We start from the raw sequence: 17128 nt of genomic DNA, 5'->3' as shown, positions 1-17128 counted from the left end.
TACGTAAAACAAAAATAATAAAACATAAAATTTCAAATAACGACATATTTACATGGCGTTAGCAAAAAAGTTCTTCCAACCTATTATGTTATAAATCGACGAGTTATTCTTGTGGTCTCTTGTAAGTACTACCGTGTCTTGTAGATAGCTCACTCGGTCCATTCAAAGATTCCCCACCTTTGCAGAAATGCTTGCCGCCAGTCTTTTCCCGCCATCTTCCTGTTCTGAATAAATCCATTTCCTTCAGCGAACTCGAATGCGAACCTTTTCTACAGAAGTAATGTTACATGTGATAACGTTTAAACTAGTTTCCTCTTCAAGGACGGAGGAGTTGAGTAAGTATCCAATTGCTTTAGAACACATATTCTATGGCTTGTCACCTTTTAATCTGAGGAAGTTTCAGCTAACGTCAGAGAATGCATCGATTTAATTATGGAACGTAATGATGTTGTCCGCCTCTGTGGTGTAGCCCAGTGGTTAGTGTGATTAGCTGCCACCCCCACGAGGGCTGGTACGGGGTCCTCTCAGCCTTGCGAGATCCACTACGAAGAGGGGTGTTCCATTCCCACCTCAGCTACCCTCGAAATGGTTTTTCATGGTTTCCCACCTCTCCTCCAGACAAATGCCGGGATGGTACCTAACTTACGGCCATGGCCACTTCCTTCCTTACCGGGCGAGTTGGCCGTGCGTGTAGAGGCGCGCGGCTGTGAGCTTGCATCCGGGAGATAGTAGGTTCGAATCCCACTATCGGCAGCCCTGAAAATGGTTTTCCGTGGTTTCCCATTTTCACACCAGGCAAATGCTGGGGCTGTACCTTAATTAAGGCCACGGTCACTTCCTTCCAACTCCTAGGCCTTTCCTATCCCATCGTCGCCATAAGATCTATCTGTGTCGGCGCGACGTAAAGCCCCTTCTTACTTGTCTATCCATTCCGATCTTCTCTTCCCCCCACAAGGCCCCTGTTCAGCACAGCAGGTGAGACAGCCTGGGCGAGGTACTGACCCTCCTCCCCAGTTGTATCCACCGACCCAAAGTCTCACGTTCCAGGACACTGCCCTTGAGGTGGTAGCGGTGGCATCCCTCGATGAGTCCGAGAAAAAAACTAAACCTGGAAGTTAAATGGATTAAGAAAGAAAGAAAGAAAGAAAGAAAGAACGTAATCTTGTTACTGATATAGGCTAATATGTCTAATATCATCTTTTATCATGGATAGACTGCAGTGGTGAATGCTGGGATCTAAACTTAGGTTACCTCTTTCCAATGGTTGGTTTAGTGAAAGTCAAGCCAACGAAGAAGCCTGCTGTGTTGTCAAGGCTGATCCACAAGCTACTGCCCTGGCTTCTGCTACTGCCAATGCTCAACCCCTGATTAGTGCAGATGGTAGCCTAAGGTTTAGCAAATTAAAGCCCGGCTTTGTGACTGAATGGATAGAATGCTTGCCTTTGGTCCGATGGCCCCGGTTTAATTTTCAGAATCAACCCCCTCATACTGTTAATTCCCCTGGCTTGGGGACTGGGTATTTATGACGTCTTCGCCGTTCATTTTATCCTCATTAGGTCACCACCAAGTCTATACAGATGTCATGCACCATTATTATTATTATTATTATTATTATTATTATTATTATTATTATTATTATTATTATTACTAAATAAAAAATGAATTTTACAGCGGTCGTACCCATCGTTCACTGGTTAATTAGTTTCCTCGAGAAATCAGTGATGGTGTCCGACCCATGATCAAGGGTTCGATTCCAACAAAAAAAAAGAGAAAACTAAACACGAAAGATTGCATTTCATTTTAGCAGATCTACCAATAAAAAGAAAACTATATTGCTCCTATAACGGCAGCCCTGCAGTGACAATCAATCAATCAATCAATCAATCAATCAATCAATCAATCAATCAATCAATCAATCAATCAATCAATCAATCAATCAATCAATCAATCAATCAATCAATCAATCAATCAATCAATCAATCAATCAATCAATCAATCAATCACTACTGATCTGCATTTAGGACAGTCGACCAGGTGACCTGAGAGGACGTTTCCTATTTGTGAAGCTCACAACCTGACTTTTAACCCCGTTTATCAACATACCATCTCCCAATAATTCTTCCCAGCCCAAACTTGCAACATTTTTGTAACGCTACTCTTTTGTCCCATACACTGGAACCATACTCTAGTTGGGGTCTTACCAGAGATTTATATGCCCTCTCCTTTATATCCTTACTACAACCCCTAAACACCACCATAACCATGTGCAGAGTTCTGTATCCTTTATTTACAATCCCATTTATGTGATTACCCCAATGAAGATATTTCCTTATATCAACACCTAGATACTTACAGTGATCCCCAAAATGAACTTTCACCCCATCAACGCAGTAATTAAAACTGAGAGGACGTTTCCTATTTTTGAAGCTCACAACCTGACTTTTAACCCAGGTTTATCATCATGCCATTGTCTACTGTCCATCTCACAACATTATCGAGGTCATTTTGCAGTTGCTCACAATCTTGTAACTTATTTATTACTCTATAGAGAATAACATCATCCGCAAAAAGCCTTACCTCTGATTCCACTACTTTACTCAAATCATTTATATATATAAGTAAACATAAAGGTTCAATAATATTGCCTTGAGGAATTTCCCTCTTAATTATTACAGGGTCAGGTAAAGCTTCGCCTACTCTAATTCTCTGAGATCTATTTTTAGAAATATATCACCCTATTCAGTCACTCTTTTGTCTAGTCCAATTGCACTCATTTTTGCCAGTAGTCTCCCATGATCCACCCTATCAAATGCTTTACACAGGTCAATCGCGATACAGCCCATTTGACCTCCTGAATCCAAGGTATCTTAACTACATAGACAACATAGTGCTGGTATTTCACTCCCGTTTACTTCTACCGTACATCGTTGTAGGAAGTATGTATGCGAAGATCTCCAAAAGGAAGAAGTATTCAGTCAGCAGTATGGAATGCTGGAATGCTACAAGTTGAGCTTCAGTGGAATAATCTTTCCTAAAACCAAACTGCCTTCTATTGAACCAGTTGTTAATTTCGCAAACATGTCTAAAATCAAAAGAAATGCCTTCCCAAAGCTTACATGCAATGCATGTGAAACTTACTGGCCTGTAATTTTCAGCTTCATGTCTGTCACCCTTTTCTTTATAAACAGGAGCTACTATAGCAACTCTCCATTCATTTGGTATAGCTCCTTCAACCAAACAGTAATCAAATAAGTACTTCAGATATGGTATTATATCCCAACCCATTGTCTTTAGTATATCGTAGAAATCTTATCAATTCCAGTTGCTCTTATGGTTTTCAACTTTTATATCTTTCTGTAAATGCCATTGTCATCATGTGTAAATTTTAATACTTCTTTAGTATCGTTCACTTCCTCTGTCTGGACATTGACCCTGTAACCAACAATCTTGGCATACTGCTGACTGAATACTTCTTCCTTTTGGAGATCTTCGCATACATACTTCCTACAACGATGTACAGTAGAAGTAAACGGGAGTGAAATACCAGCACTATGTTGTCTATGTAGTTAAGTCAGAAGTATGAGGTGAGGAAGTATAAACGATGAGTAACGCATGGTTGATAGTTAGCAGTGGCGATCTGACGGATCGAAGCCTAGCACACATATTCCCCCGGGCCGCGCTCCTATCCGATATACAGCAGCAAGCCGCGCGGGTCGAGTCAAGGGGAGAGGTACGAGAGTCTGGGCTGCAATATCAGTCTCCGATGCCTAACTCCCAGAAATACGTGCGACGTTTTCTTCTCACTGCTTTCAAGTTTTGTAATCGGAACGATGTGTCACATGCTTACATTATAATGTGCTTTAGACTTCCATCATTCTCAATTGAGGTTTGGGCTTCACTGATAGCCTTGGTAGACCTCAGTATGCGCCACTGATAGACTGTATTTATATCCTCCCTACCATTGTGCAAATCATCTTCACACCATGCCACTCCCTCGTCTGTCTTCATTATGTCATTTCTGACCATTACTAAAACGAGGACACAGGGAAAGGAATTAATAAAATTGCCCTAGCATTATAATTCAGATATCACTATTTTATTTCAAAGTTTTTGTTAGTTCGCCCCCTGGGGGTGGGGGACGCACATGTAGAATACACCCGCGGTATCCCCTACCTGTCGTAAGAGGCTACTAAAAGGGGCGACCTAGGCGCGGACATGGATTGCGGTTTGGTATAATGTGTTGGACCTCCTGTGGATGGGAGAGGCTGAATACATCCACAGGTAATCCCTGCCTGTCGTAGAAGGCGACTAACAGGGTCATGTAGCCATGGTCCCCTCTTTATTTTTTAATTGTTTTTCCGAGGGTCAGTTGTAGACAATTTCAAAATTTTTGATGTGCGTGCTGCTCGGAGATGGACCTCCTACGTGTGCGACTACGCTCGAAAGCCCGTGTCAGTAACCACCCAGGAAACGGCGGGTGGGAGTGTCATGTACCCGGGCAGTAGTATACGCCTGACAACACAGGTCCCCGTACAGCCGAATGCTAGAAAGACATATTCTTATTAATTATTTTCATTTATTTTTTACCTATATTCAGTGCTCTGAACACGCTATGGGGTACATGCTATTACGGGTGACTGGAGGAAGGGAGTCCTAGTACTCATTGCCTCAGTCTTACCGTAATTAGGCATCGTCCAACATCGGACCGCGGGCAGTACCGGCTATGACCAGGTGAGTATTGCCTTGGCTGCTTGGCTCGGCTACAGAGACCCCTAATCGGAGTGGGTGGCATTCGGGGAGAATGATTTTGGACATGGCGTCGAAACAACTTCCACCTGCCTCCTTGGGGCGTTCGCTACCCAACTTTTTAACTTTTGATTCCCTAAGGGGGCAACCCCTTGGGAACAAGCGCAGCTTATTAGTCTGGGTTCCAGATTCCCTAGGTTCCTGTTTGCTACCAGAACCGATGGGCACGATTTCAAGCTGGTTAAATCGATTCTTTTTAGTCGTCACATCGAAGGTGTATACGGTGAACTTGAGCATCTGAAGAAGATGCGCAAAGGTGGTTTGCTTCTGAAGACGAGCACTCCGCTCCAAGCAGATCGGCTGCTTAAGTGCTACCAATTTGGCGACATCCCCGTCAAAGTGGAAGAGCACAAAACCTTGAATCTGGTTCGTAGAGTTATTTTCCACCGTGATATCATTTTGAACACTGACTATGAATTGATGGAAGACATGAAGCACCGTAGCGTGACCCACGTCCGGCGTATCACTGGCAAAGTCAACGGTGAAGACGTCGCCACGGGTGCGTTTATAGTCACCTTCAAATTGTCAGTGTTGCCGGAGAAAGTCAACGTAAGAACCTATCGTTGCGATGTGAGGCCGTACATTCCACCTCCTATGCGATGCTATCAATGCCAGAGATTCGGACACATGGCATCTCGTTGTTCGAATCAGTCTGTGTGTGGTACATGTGGAAAAGTAGCTCACGGCGCGGAGGAGTGCACAACTCCGTACAAGTGCACTAACTGCTCTGGTCTTCATTCTCCTCGAGATCGGAACTGTTGCTCGTGTGAGCAACGCCGAAAAGAGAAGGAGCTCGAAGGCGGGTCCATGTCGGCCTTCGACCACCAATAAACCTGTGCCGGCTAAGAAACCTACGCCGGTACACAAGGGGAAGAAGACCACGTCTCCTTCCCTCACGAGGTCGGCGAAAGCCGCGCCTAAGCCGACGGAGGCGGCATCATCGACCAGGGCTGGAAAATCGCCTCCTAGCCCATCTAAACAAAAATCGACGGCGGCGGCGGTGGTGGTGATTATTGTTTTAAGAGGAAGTACAACTGGGCAACCATCCTCTATATAACATTAATCAGAGGGAAAAATGGAAGGGATCCGACACTTCAAAAATGAAGATATCGGCCAAAGTAAGACAAGGGCCACGAAGGGCGTGTAAATGAAATACTCCCTAGCCCTCGCAAACCTAATAGCGTCGGGGTCGGAAAAGAACAAGAGTTGACCAAGGGAGGTCGGATAGGATAGGTGAAAGTGAGGAGCCTGGCACAAGTAAGTGAAAGCAATGCCAGGACTCAGCTGAAGGCCCCGTGGTCGCCAAACCACGCTCTAAAGTTCCGGGGAAGAAGAGCGCCCTTACCAGACGTTCTTCAACATCTCCTACGAATGGGGCCTCACGCCCTCCACCCGGAGGGGCTGAATCTGCGCCAGCGGGTTTTCTTCATTGAAAACCGGCGAGTCCACTTGTAGGAAGAATCCCTGCCCCAGACGAGGTGATGCACATAGAGCATTTATCTCCATCTTCGGATGGGGATATGAGTGTAGGTTGGGTAGTATTACGCTGCTTCTAACCTAAACCTCAGAAGTCCACACCCACGCTATGGCCCTGTTACAGTGGAATTGTAACGGTTATGACAGGCATCTTGCTGAGCTACGTCAGCTCATTAGTGAGTACGCGGCGATTATAATCTGTATTCGGGAGACAAACTTCAGACCAGGTCATCATACGGTCTTGAGGAATTTCAGACTATACTCGACAGAACGATATTATGCCCACCGGGTGTCTAGTGGCATGGGTATTTTGTTCGTTCTGATACCTCTAGCGAAGAGGTTCCTCTAAGGACCCCACAGGAAGCAGTTGCGGTGCGGGTACCGCTGCCTGTCATGGCAACCGTGTGTAACGTTTTTTTCCACCAGGCCAGCCTCTTAACTGATGTCACTGATCTTATAGATCAGCTTTTACCTCCCGTCTTCTTATTGGAAGATTTTAACGCCCATCACCCCACATGGGGCTCTGAGACACATTGCCCCCCGGGGACGAGAGCTGGAAAGGTTAGTAACAGAGCTGGATTTATGTATTTTGAACACAGGGTAACCAACTCACTTTAATGTACACTGACTGACGGAGCAAATGCAACACCAAGAAGGAGTGGTTCGAAAGGGATGAACGTTGGGGAAAAAACAGAGACGGCACGGACGAATAATTGATGTTTATTTCAAACCGATATGCAGGTTACACAATGCGCACGGCATCGACTCAGTAGGATGTAGGACCACCGCGAGCGGCGATGCACGCAGAAACACGTCGAGGTACAGAGTCAATAAGAGTGCGGATGGTGTCCTGAGGGATGGTTCTCCATTCTCTGTCAACCATTTGCCACAGTTGGTCGTCCGTACGAGGCTGGGGCAGAGTTTGCAAACGGCGTCCAATGAGATCCCACACGTGTTCGATTGGTGAGAGATCCGGAGGGTACGCTGGCCACGGAAGCATCTGTACACCTCGTAGAGCCTGTTGGGAGATGCGAGCAGTGTGTGGGCGGGCATTATCCTGCTGAAACAGAGCATTGGGCAGCCCCTGAAGGTACGGGAGTGCCACCGGCCGCAGCACATGCTGCACGTAGCGGTGGGCATTTAACGTGCCTTGAATACGCACTAGAGGTGACGTGGAATCATACGCAATAGCGCCCCAAACCATGATGCCGCGTTGTCTAACGGTAGGGCGCTCCACAGTTACGGCCGGATTTGACCTTTCTCCACGCCGACGCCACACGCGTCTGCGGTGACTATCACTGACAGAACAGAAGCGTGACTCATCGGAGAACACGACGTTCCGCCATTCCCTCATCCAAGTCGCTCTAGCCCGGCACCATGCCAGGCGTGCACGTCTATGCTGTGGAGTCAATGGTAGTCTTCTGAGCGGACGCCGGGAGTGCAGGCCTCCTTCAACCAATCGACGGGAAAATGTTCTGGTCGATATTGGAACAACCAGGGTGTCTTGCACATGCTGAAGAATGGCGGTTGACGTGGCGTGTGGGGCTGCCACCGTTTGGCGGCGGATGCGCCGATCCTCGCGTGCTGACGTCACTCGGGCTGCGCCTGGACCCCTCGCACGTGCCACATGTCCCTGCGCCAACCATCTTCGCCACAGGCGCTGCACCGTGGACACATCCCTATGGGTATCGGCTGCGATTTGACGAAGCGACCAACCTGCCCTTCTCAGCCCGATCACCATACCCCTCGTAAAGTCGTCTGTCTGCTGGAAATGCCTCCGTTGACGGAGGCCTGGCATTCTTAGCTATACACGTGTCCTGTGGCACACGACAACACGTTCTACAATGACTGTCGGCTGAGAAATCACGGTACGAAGTGGGCCATTCGCCAACGCCGTGTCCCATTTATCGTTCGCTACGTGCGCAGCACAGCGGCGCATTTCACATCATGAGCATACCTCAGTGACGTCAGTCTACCCTGCAATTGGCATAAAGTTCTGACCACTCCTTCTTGGTGTTGCATTTGCTCTGTCAGTCAGTGTACGTTACGGCACATATTCTCGCATAGACGTAAGTCTATGCAGCTGAACGTTGGTTCCGCTGTTTCGGTGGAATACACACGATGATCTCTGTGACAGTGACCATTTTCCTATCATCCTTACTTTGTTGACACAAAAATCCGTCGAGGCTCCCTCTCGATGGATTCTTAAACACGCTGATAGGCCAAAGTACACATCACTAGCTGTCTTTAACGACGACATCAGGCGGACCGTCAGCGAGGAAATAACTTACATCACACAAGTTATTCTTGCTGCTGCTGAGGAGTCCATTCCGTCCTTGTCAGGGACTCCTCGCCGAAAACTCGTTCCTGGTGGAACGAAGAAATAGCAGCAGCTATCAAAGAACGCCGTCGCGCTCATAAACGTTATCGTAGACAGATACTCTGGCCAACTTGGTAATATTTAAACAACTCCGCGCTAAGGCGCGAGTTTTTAATCGCCAAAGTAAGAAAGCTTTGTGGGAGAGATACGTGTCGTCTTCCTCGCTCTGAAGCGGGAGGCAGAACGTCATCACCTCAGTTTTGCCACTCAAGCTTCAGAGGACTATAACGTGCCCTTTACGGAGTGGGAACTCCGCAGCGCCTTAGCGCTTTGCAAGGACTCGCGTTCTGGACCAGACAATATCCATAACCAGATGTTGAAACACCTTAGTGAGGACAGTCTTCTATAACTCCTTCGTGTGTTCAACCGAATCTGGATGGAGGGTGATTTTCCGTCTCAGTGGCGAGATGGCATAGTTATTCTTGTCCTCAAGCCTGACAAATATCCTAAGTGTGTAGAAAGTTACAGACCTATTTGCCTTACAAATTGCCTGTGTAAGCTATTTGAGAGGATGGTAAATCGCTGACTTGTGTGGTGTCTGGAGAAACAAAGACTCTTGTCCGAGTACCAGTGTGGTTTTCGAGCCGCTCGATCGTCCACTGACCACTTGGTACGCCTGGAGAGCTCTATCCATGATGCGTTTCTCCGCAAACAGTATTTGGTAGCTGTCTCCTTTGACTTAGAGAAGGCCTACGACAACACATGGCGATATGGCATCCTTTCAGTCCTGCATCAATGGAGATTCCGAGGTAACTTGCCGGTATTTATTGCGAATATTTTGTCCCTCCGTCTATTCCGTGTCCGAGTAGGGAGGAAATATTCGCAATACCACGTTCAAGAAAATAGGGTCCCACATGGATCGGTTCTTAGTGTCACTCTGTTCGCGATTGCCATATACGGTATTGTTGCTGCTGCTGGTTCAGCAGTAATACCGTCGCTATATGTTGACGATTTTGCTCTGTACTATTGCTCGCGTAATATGGCAGCATGACAGCATGGCAGCATGCTATTAGGAGAGTGGAGCAGTGGACCTTAGAACATGGCTTTCGGTTTTCCACCGCAAAGACCTCTGTTGTCCACTTTTGTCGTCAACGTACTCTTCACCCTCCTCCTGAACTTTATCTAGGAAATTTCGCTCTTCCCGTAGTTGACACTTACCGATTTCTTGGGCTCCTTTCGATAGTAAATTATCGTGGGAGCCACATGTGCGGCAGCTAAAGTGCAATGCACCAAGAGGCTTAATCTCTTGAAGTTTCTTAGCAACACTAATTGAGGAACGGATCGCACGGCGCTCCTACGGTTTTATCGGGCACATATTTTATCCCGTTTAGACTATAGCAGTGCAGCATATGGCTCAGCAAGAACAAGTGTCCTTTCAAAACTGAACAGCATCCAGCACAGTGGGGTTAGGTTGGCGACGGGAGATTTTCGAACAAGCCCCATAGCTAGCCTGCTCGCTGAATCTGGTGTGCCACCTTTACACCTGAGGCGCCAGCAGCTCCTTCTGGCGTATGCTGCTAATTTGCGACAGATGCCACTTCACCCAAGCTATCCTTGCGTATTCAACAATAGAAACCGTTGGTTGTACGCCGCTTATCGTCGAGCAACGCGGCCGGGTGGAATACGCTTGGATAGCAGTCACAGATTGTTTCTCATACCTTTGGTTTCTTGCCTTGTCAGACAACCAAGTGGGGTACCTCCGCGGGCGGTACTACGACCTGAAATAATCCTGGATCTGCACACTGGCCCGAAGGAAAACACGGACCCTTCGATTTATCGGAGGCTCTTCCTATCCGTTGTTGGCCGTTATCCAGGATGTCGTCGTTTACACGGATGGTTCAAGGACAGAAACGAAGGTGGGCTGTGCGTTCGTTGTCCACAATGATAGGTTTCTTTTTGCTCTCCCGGAAACCTGTAGTGTATACACTGCAGAGCTCTATGCTATCTGTGAAGCTCTGCGGTACGCACTGTCCGATGAGCGCCGACACTTCAGCTCGCTTCAGTCTATTGAGACCTGTTTCCTTCGGCACCCTCTGGTGCAGCGGGTCAAGGACCTGCTGGCCGGGTGTTCGGATGCCGGCACCAGAATCACGTTTATGTGGTTCCCAAGCCTCATGGCTGTAGAGGGAAACGAGTTAGCAGATAAGGCTGCCAAGGAGGCAGTAACACTGTCCCCGTTGCCTTACAAGGTTCTAGTAAGTGATATTTGCACTCAGCTGAGACATCTGGTTATGTCCTATTGGGAGATGGAGTGGCAGGCCATTCCACTTCCAAGTAAGCTGAGAGCGATAAAAGGAACAAAGAAGGTATGGAGGACTTCCCTTTGGGCTTCTCGGAGGGAAGTAATGGTATTATGTCGTCTTCGGATCGGCCATGGTATTCTAATGCACTCCCATCTATTGAAAGGAGAACCCCCTCCGGTGTGTACTTGCGGCGACCATCTTACCGTGGTACCCATCCTTACGGCGTGTGTGGACCTGGTCGATCTGCTCTGTAGGCTTAACCTCCCGAGTACAATCTCCCTCATCCTGCGAGATGATAAGCAGTCAGCAGACCTCGTAATCCGTTTTATGAGGGACAGTGGTCTTTTTTATCGTATTTAATGATGTCCCCAGTGGCGGCTCGTGACAAAATTTTTAGGGGTTCACAACAACATTTTTCTTCATGTCTCAAATCAGCAAAAAAGTACCATAGGTACATAAATCACTTCACTAAAAGTTCCTTGTACGGTTCTTTTTTTTCACAAATAATATGGTAGAATCCCTGTAACAGAGGATACATTTTATACTAGACTAATCTGTTAGTGTTGAACAAAAGTAAAATTCATAATAACTTTACTACACTGCGAATATTGAAGGATGCGAGTACTATTCTTGGTTTTTAAACAGCACTAAGTTCACCTCGGTGTAGAACAAAACCAAACCCCATGGCCTATCAAGCGACCGCTGGTCAGCTCGGTTACCTGGAGATTATGAAGTGTCGTGTGGTCAGCACTACGAATACTCTCGGCCGTTATTCTTGGCTTTCTAGACCGGGGCCACCATCTCACCGCCAGGTAGTCCTCTGGCTCCTCAATTGTAATCACGTAGGCTGAGTGGTCCTCGAACCAGACCTCAAATCCAGCTAAAAATCCCTTACCTGGTTGGGAATCGAACCCGGGACCATCCGGGTAAGAGGCAGGCGCGCTACTCCTACACCACGGGACCAGTTGTGTTAGTGTAGAACAAAGAAAAATTCATAATAACTTGACTGCACTGCGAACACTGAAGGATGCGAGCACTATTCTTGGTTTTTAAAATAGCGTGTTTCGTACACTTCTCTCTTAAACTTACGCCTATACTCGCGTTTGTCAGTTTTTGTAACTTATTCGACAATCAAATCTGGTCTGTCCGGTCCAAGCCTTTTAATTTCTAACTTACCCTGAGATTAATATTTCGCTGGTTAAAATTACCTGAACTGAATTCATTTCCCCTTACACAAAGAATACCATGATTAAAAATCATACGAACAGAGAGGCAAAACACAACACTCAAATAATATTCCACTTTACGAACACGTGTTCACAAAAATGCCTCTTCAGAATTACTAGCGAAATCTGCCGGTAATATAAGGCAATAGTAGCTCCTGGGAGGCTGTGGCTAACCGTAACAGGGGAGGTGGCGGACCCTTGTGGCCAACTATAATACTGCCACTGGTTTGAGGGTGCCTCTAGACGACAAGGCACGTACCATACCGTGCTCCTCGCTAATGGGAATATCAGTGCATAAACCATGACGTCATCTACTTTACGCATGCGTATAGTCTTCAGCACAGTAGCGCATTATCCAGTGTGCTCGCTGCACTGTCAGTCAAAACGTACACTGTTGGTGTAACGGAGCTTCGGTATAAGTCAAATGTTTTCGATCGATTGTCGAGATCAGGTCGAAAGAAAGGAAAGTTTTAAATTATCCATGAATGCGTAAAGATGTATTAAAACTGGGTGTTCACGTGCTCATGTGCTCCTGAGAGCCCACCGCCACTGGATGTCCGTTATCCTAGTATATTTGTGTTATCTGCGCTTTTATCCCATTGACTTTATTTTAGTTTGTGTTGCGTATTTTAATGTGTTATTTTAACGTCTAACGTGAATTATACCAGGTGGCTCCCGAACGCCGTACTTTCTACTTATAAATGCCCCGCATGCACAAATGATGAACGGGATATCTACCAACTGATTTTCACAGGGGAACTACTGCCAGCGGGCAGGTTACGTCAGAATATGAAGATATAAGGAACGGAGTGTCGCTTGCAGCATGTTCCTGAGCGCTGCCGGTGTAATGCACCCCTTGCATTAGTAAACTTCCTTTTCGACCGCATAATTCTAGGCTGGCGTATGGTACAGCCGCACTATATTTGCTGTCTGCATATCATCAATAGCTAGTGTGATCAGCACCGACGAAAAAACAGGCATTATTTTAATCTGGACACACTGGTCGGAATGCAACAGAAGCTCCTTCTACACACGTACGTCACCGAACAGTATTAGTTTTTGTTTCATACAAGCATCTCTTCCATCGAGTGGAATGTCTACACGTGTATAAATTAATAAGTTATTAGATTTCCTTTTCTGCATATTTGTGGAGTAAACATTACATTTTTATTCCGCTTTAGCAAGCTGGAACAAGGAATTATTTTTAAAAAGCTGTTTGTACAAACCTTGTTATCTTATCTGCTAATTCCTTCGTTTATTTTCTTTAATTATTAACACAATTATTGACAGAAATACGCACAAAATGCTGTTCGTCGCGGCTAACCAATTTGTATAGCACTACAGCAAGTCGTGGAGACTTTGCATGTTCTGTGAGGAAGGGTTCTAGGGGTACATATTTTTTTGCCCTGGTCGTTGCCACTCAGTTATAATTCAACCACTTGCCGCGCGCATTCATCAGTCTGGCAATCTCCTTAGTGTCTGTTAGCTTCTTAGTGAGTATTCAAATACTAAATGATTTTTAATTGAATAATCATGCCGTACTTCTATTTAATTATACCGGGCGAGGTGGCCATGGGATTACGGGCGCGCAGCTTTGAGTTTGCACTCGGGAAATAGTAGTTTCGAATCCCACTGTCAGCAGCCCTGAAGATGGTTTTCCGTGGTTTCCCATTTTCACACCAGGCAAGTGCTGGGGCTGTACCTTATTTAAGGCTACGATCGCTTCCTTTCAACGCGTAGCCCTTTCCTGTCTCATCGTCGCCATAAATCCTATCTATGTCGGTGCGACGTAAAGCCAATTGTAAAAAAAGATATTAACTTGTAATCGTATTTCAACGGGAGCTAATACCAACGATCCTAAATTATTTATTTGCGTTATGTTATTTATTAAGTAAATGCCCCGTAGTATGTTTGTGAGACCTGGTGAAAATTTTATTATATAGCATTGAATCAAAATCTCAAAGAACTATTATTACGAATAATCCAAGGGACAGATTAATTACATTTACATATAAAATAACATAATATAAACGAAATAATTTAGTCCGGTAAAAGTAAAGCTGGTATTATCTCGCGTTGAAATTATAATTACAATTAAATATATCTTTTTTACAATTGACTTTACGTCGCATCGACACAGATAGAACATATGGGGAAGGAAGCGGCCGTGGCCTTAATTAAGGTACAGCCTCAGCATTTGCCTGGTATGAAAATGGGAAACCACAGGAAACCATCTTCTGTGCTGTCGACAGTGGGATACGAAACCACTATCTCTCGAGTGCAAGCTCACAGCTGCGCGCCCGTAACCCCACGGCCAGCTCGAGGGGTACAATTACATAGATGTACGGCATGATTATGCAATTAAAAATCATATAGTATTTGAATACACACTCAGAACTAACAGACAATAAAGAGCCAGACTGACGAATGCGCACGGGAAGCGAGTGAATTATAACTCAGTGGCCACAACCTCGGCAAAAAAGTATGTACCACTACTACCCTTCCTCACAGCACATGCAAAGTCTCCACTACTTGCCGTAGAGCTATACAATAAAGGAAAGATTTAGCATATAAGACAACAAGGCTTGTACAAATAGCTTTTTTAAAATAATTCCTAGTTCCAACTGGCTAAAGTGGAATAAAATGTAATATTTACTCTACAAATTGGGGGTGGGAGCGACTGTCCCTCCTTACCCCACCCCCTAACCGCCGTTACTGTTGGTAGACACGCCAAAGATGCAGTAAATGAAATCTAATAACTTATTAATTTATACACGTGTAGACATTCAACTCGATAAAAGAGTTAATTTTATGGAACAAAAACTAATACTGTTCGGCGAAATATGTGTATAGAAGGCGTACATCTGTTTTGAGCTTCTGTTGCACTCCGACAAGGTGGTCCAGCTTAAAATAATGCCTGTGTATTCACCGCTGCTGATCACACTAGTCATTGCCGATATGCAGACAGCAAATGTAGTGCGGCTGTACCATACACCAGCCTAGAACTATGCGGTAGAAAACGATGTTTACTAATGCAAGGGGTGCATTAGACCGGTAGCGCAGAGTAACATGCTGCGAGCGACACTCCGTTTCTTATCTCTTCATATTCTGACGTAACCTGCCCGCTGGCAGTAGTTCCCCTGTGAACATCAGTTGGTAGACATCCCACTAATCATTTGTGCATGCGGGGCATTTTAAAATAGAAGGTACGGCGTTCGAGAGCCACCTTATTCCTTTGTTACCTGTATTTTCTATTATGTTATTAGAAAATAAGGCATTGCGAATTAGATTCACTGATTGTTTTAATCTCACAATCATATCTCTTCACCACCATTTTTTAAAACTCTAGTCAGTGGATATGTTTTAAAATTTTAATTACCATATATCATGTCGCCCATCTCGTTCCATTAGGGGCCGATGACCTTCGATGTTATGCCCCTTTAAACAACAAGCATCATGATCATCATCTTTAGTTAGTTCAGATGCCAGTGGAGCAAGTGAGTCCAGTTCACCATTATTCTGGACTCTCTTGCCCCGCACTACACTTTTAAATAGATTGGTACCTATCAGAGGCGTATGCTGAGTCCAAGACGTGGGCTACCACTAGACTTAGGTTACCCTTTTTGGATGGTCAAGCCTTAAGCGTTTTGAACTGCAGCCAGCCAAAGGAGAGCCTGCTGTGTTGTCAAGGCTGCTTCACAAGCTACTGCCCTGATCTCTGCTACTGTCAATAGGCAGCACCTGATCAGTGGAGATGGTAGGCTAAGGTTTAGCAAATTAAAGTCCGGCTTTGTGGCTAAATAGACAGAATGCTTTTCTTTGGTCCGATGGCTCCGGATCAATTTTTAGAATCAAACCCCTCATACTGTTAATTCCCCTGGCTTGGTGACTGGGTGTTTATGACGTCTTCGCCATTCATCTTATCCTCATTAGGACACCATCAAGCCTATACAGATGCCATGCACCATTATTATTATTATTATTATTATTATTATTATTATTATTATTATTATTATTATTATTAAATACAAATGCTGAATTTTACAGCGGGCGTACCCATAGTTCACTAGTTTATTAGCTTCCTGGGGAGATCAGTGGTGGTGTCCGACCCATGATCACGGGTTCGATTCCAACCAACAAAAGAGAACCTGAAAGATTGCATTCCTTTTTAGCAGATTTGCCTATAAATAGAAAACTATATTACTCCTCTAACAGCAGCCCTGCAGCGTCTTCCTACATGGATCAAGTCAACGGAAGTAAAATACCAGCACTCTCTTATCTATATGATTGTCACAAGTATGAGGTGAGGAAGTATATACCATACGATGAGTAACGCATGGCTGATATTTAGTAGCAGTGGCGATCTGACGGACCGGAGCCTAGCACATCTATCCCCCGGTCCCCGTTCCTAACCGATATGCAGCAGCAAGCCAGGATGGTCGTGAAGTGGGGAGAGGGGCGAGAGTCTGGGCTGCGATATCAGTCTCCGATGCCTTGCTCTCAGAAATACGTGTGACGTTTTTTCTCACTGATTTCAAGTTGTGTAAATGGAACAATGTGTTAGATGCTTACATTATAATGTGCTTTAGACTTCCATCATTCTAAATTGAGGTTTGGGCTTCACCGATAGCCTTGGTAGCCCTCAGTATACGCCACTGGCAGCTATCGAAGAGACTAGACCAAAGAGGATAGACAGTGACTGCAGCTACCAAGCAACCCTGAGAGACCTAATATAATGTGTTTACGAAATGTTATCTTAAAATTAGATCCACATTTTTATAAATCTGCCTGACTGGTAATAAATAAATAATATTTCTTTGAGAAAACCGATTAAAAATTGAAGCACCAATAACTTCGAGGTTTCGCGGCGGAGCGTTTCGTAACTCAACCTGCACGTCTCAAAAGCCAAGTTCACAACATGTAACCTCGTACAGTAACCAAAATCCTTCAGTTCTCAAAATTAGATGGGGGTGGACTCTCATGCCCCGCAAGACTCG

This window comes from Anabrus simplex, chromosome 5, assembly GCF_040414725.1.
Source record: "Anabrus simplex isolate iqAnaSimp1 chromosome 5, ASM4041472v1, whole genome shotgun sequence".
Lineage (NCBI taxonomy): Eukaryota > Metazoa > Arthropoda > Insecta > Orthoptera > Tettigoniidae > Anabrus > Anabrus simplex.
Note: the sequence above shows the minus strand (reverse complement) of the source record.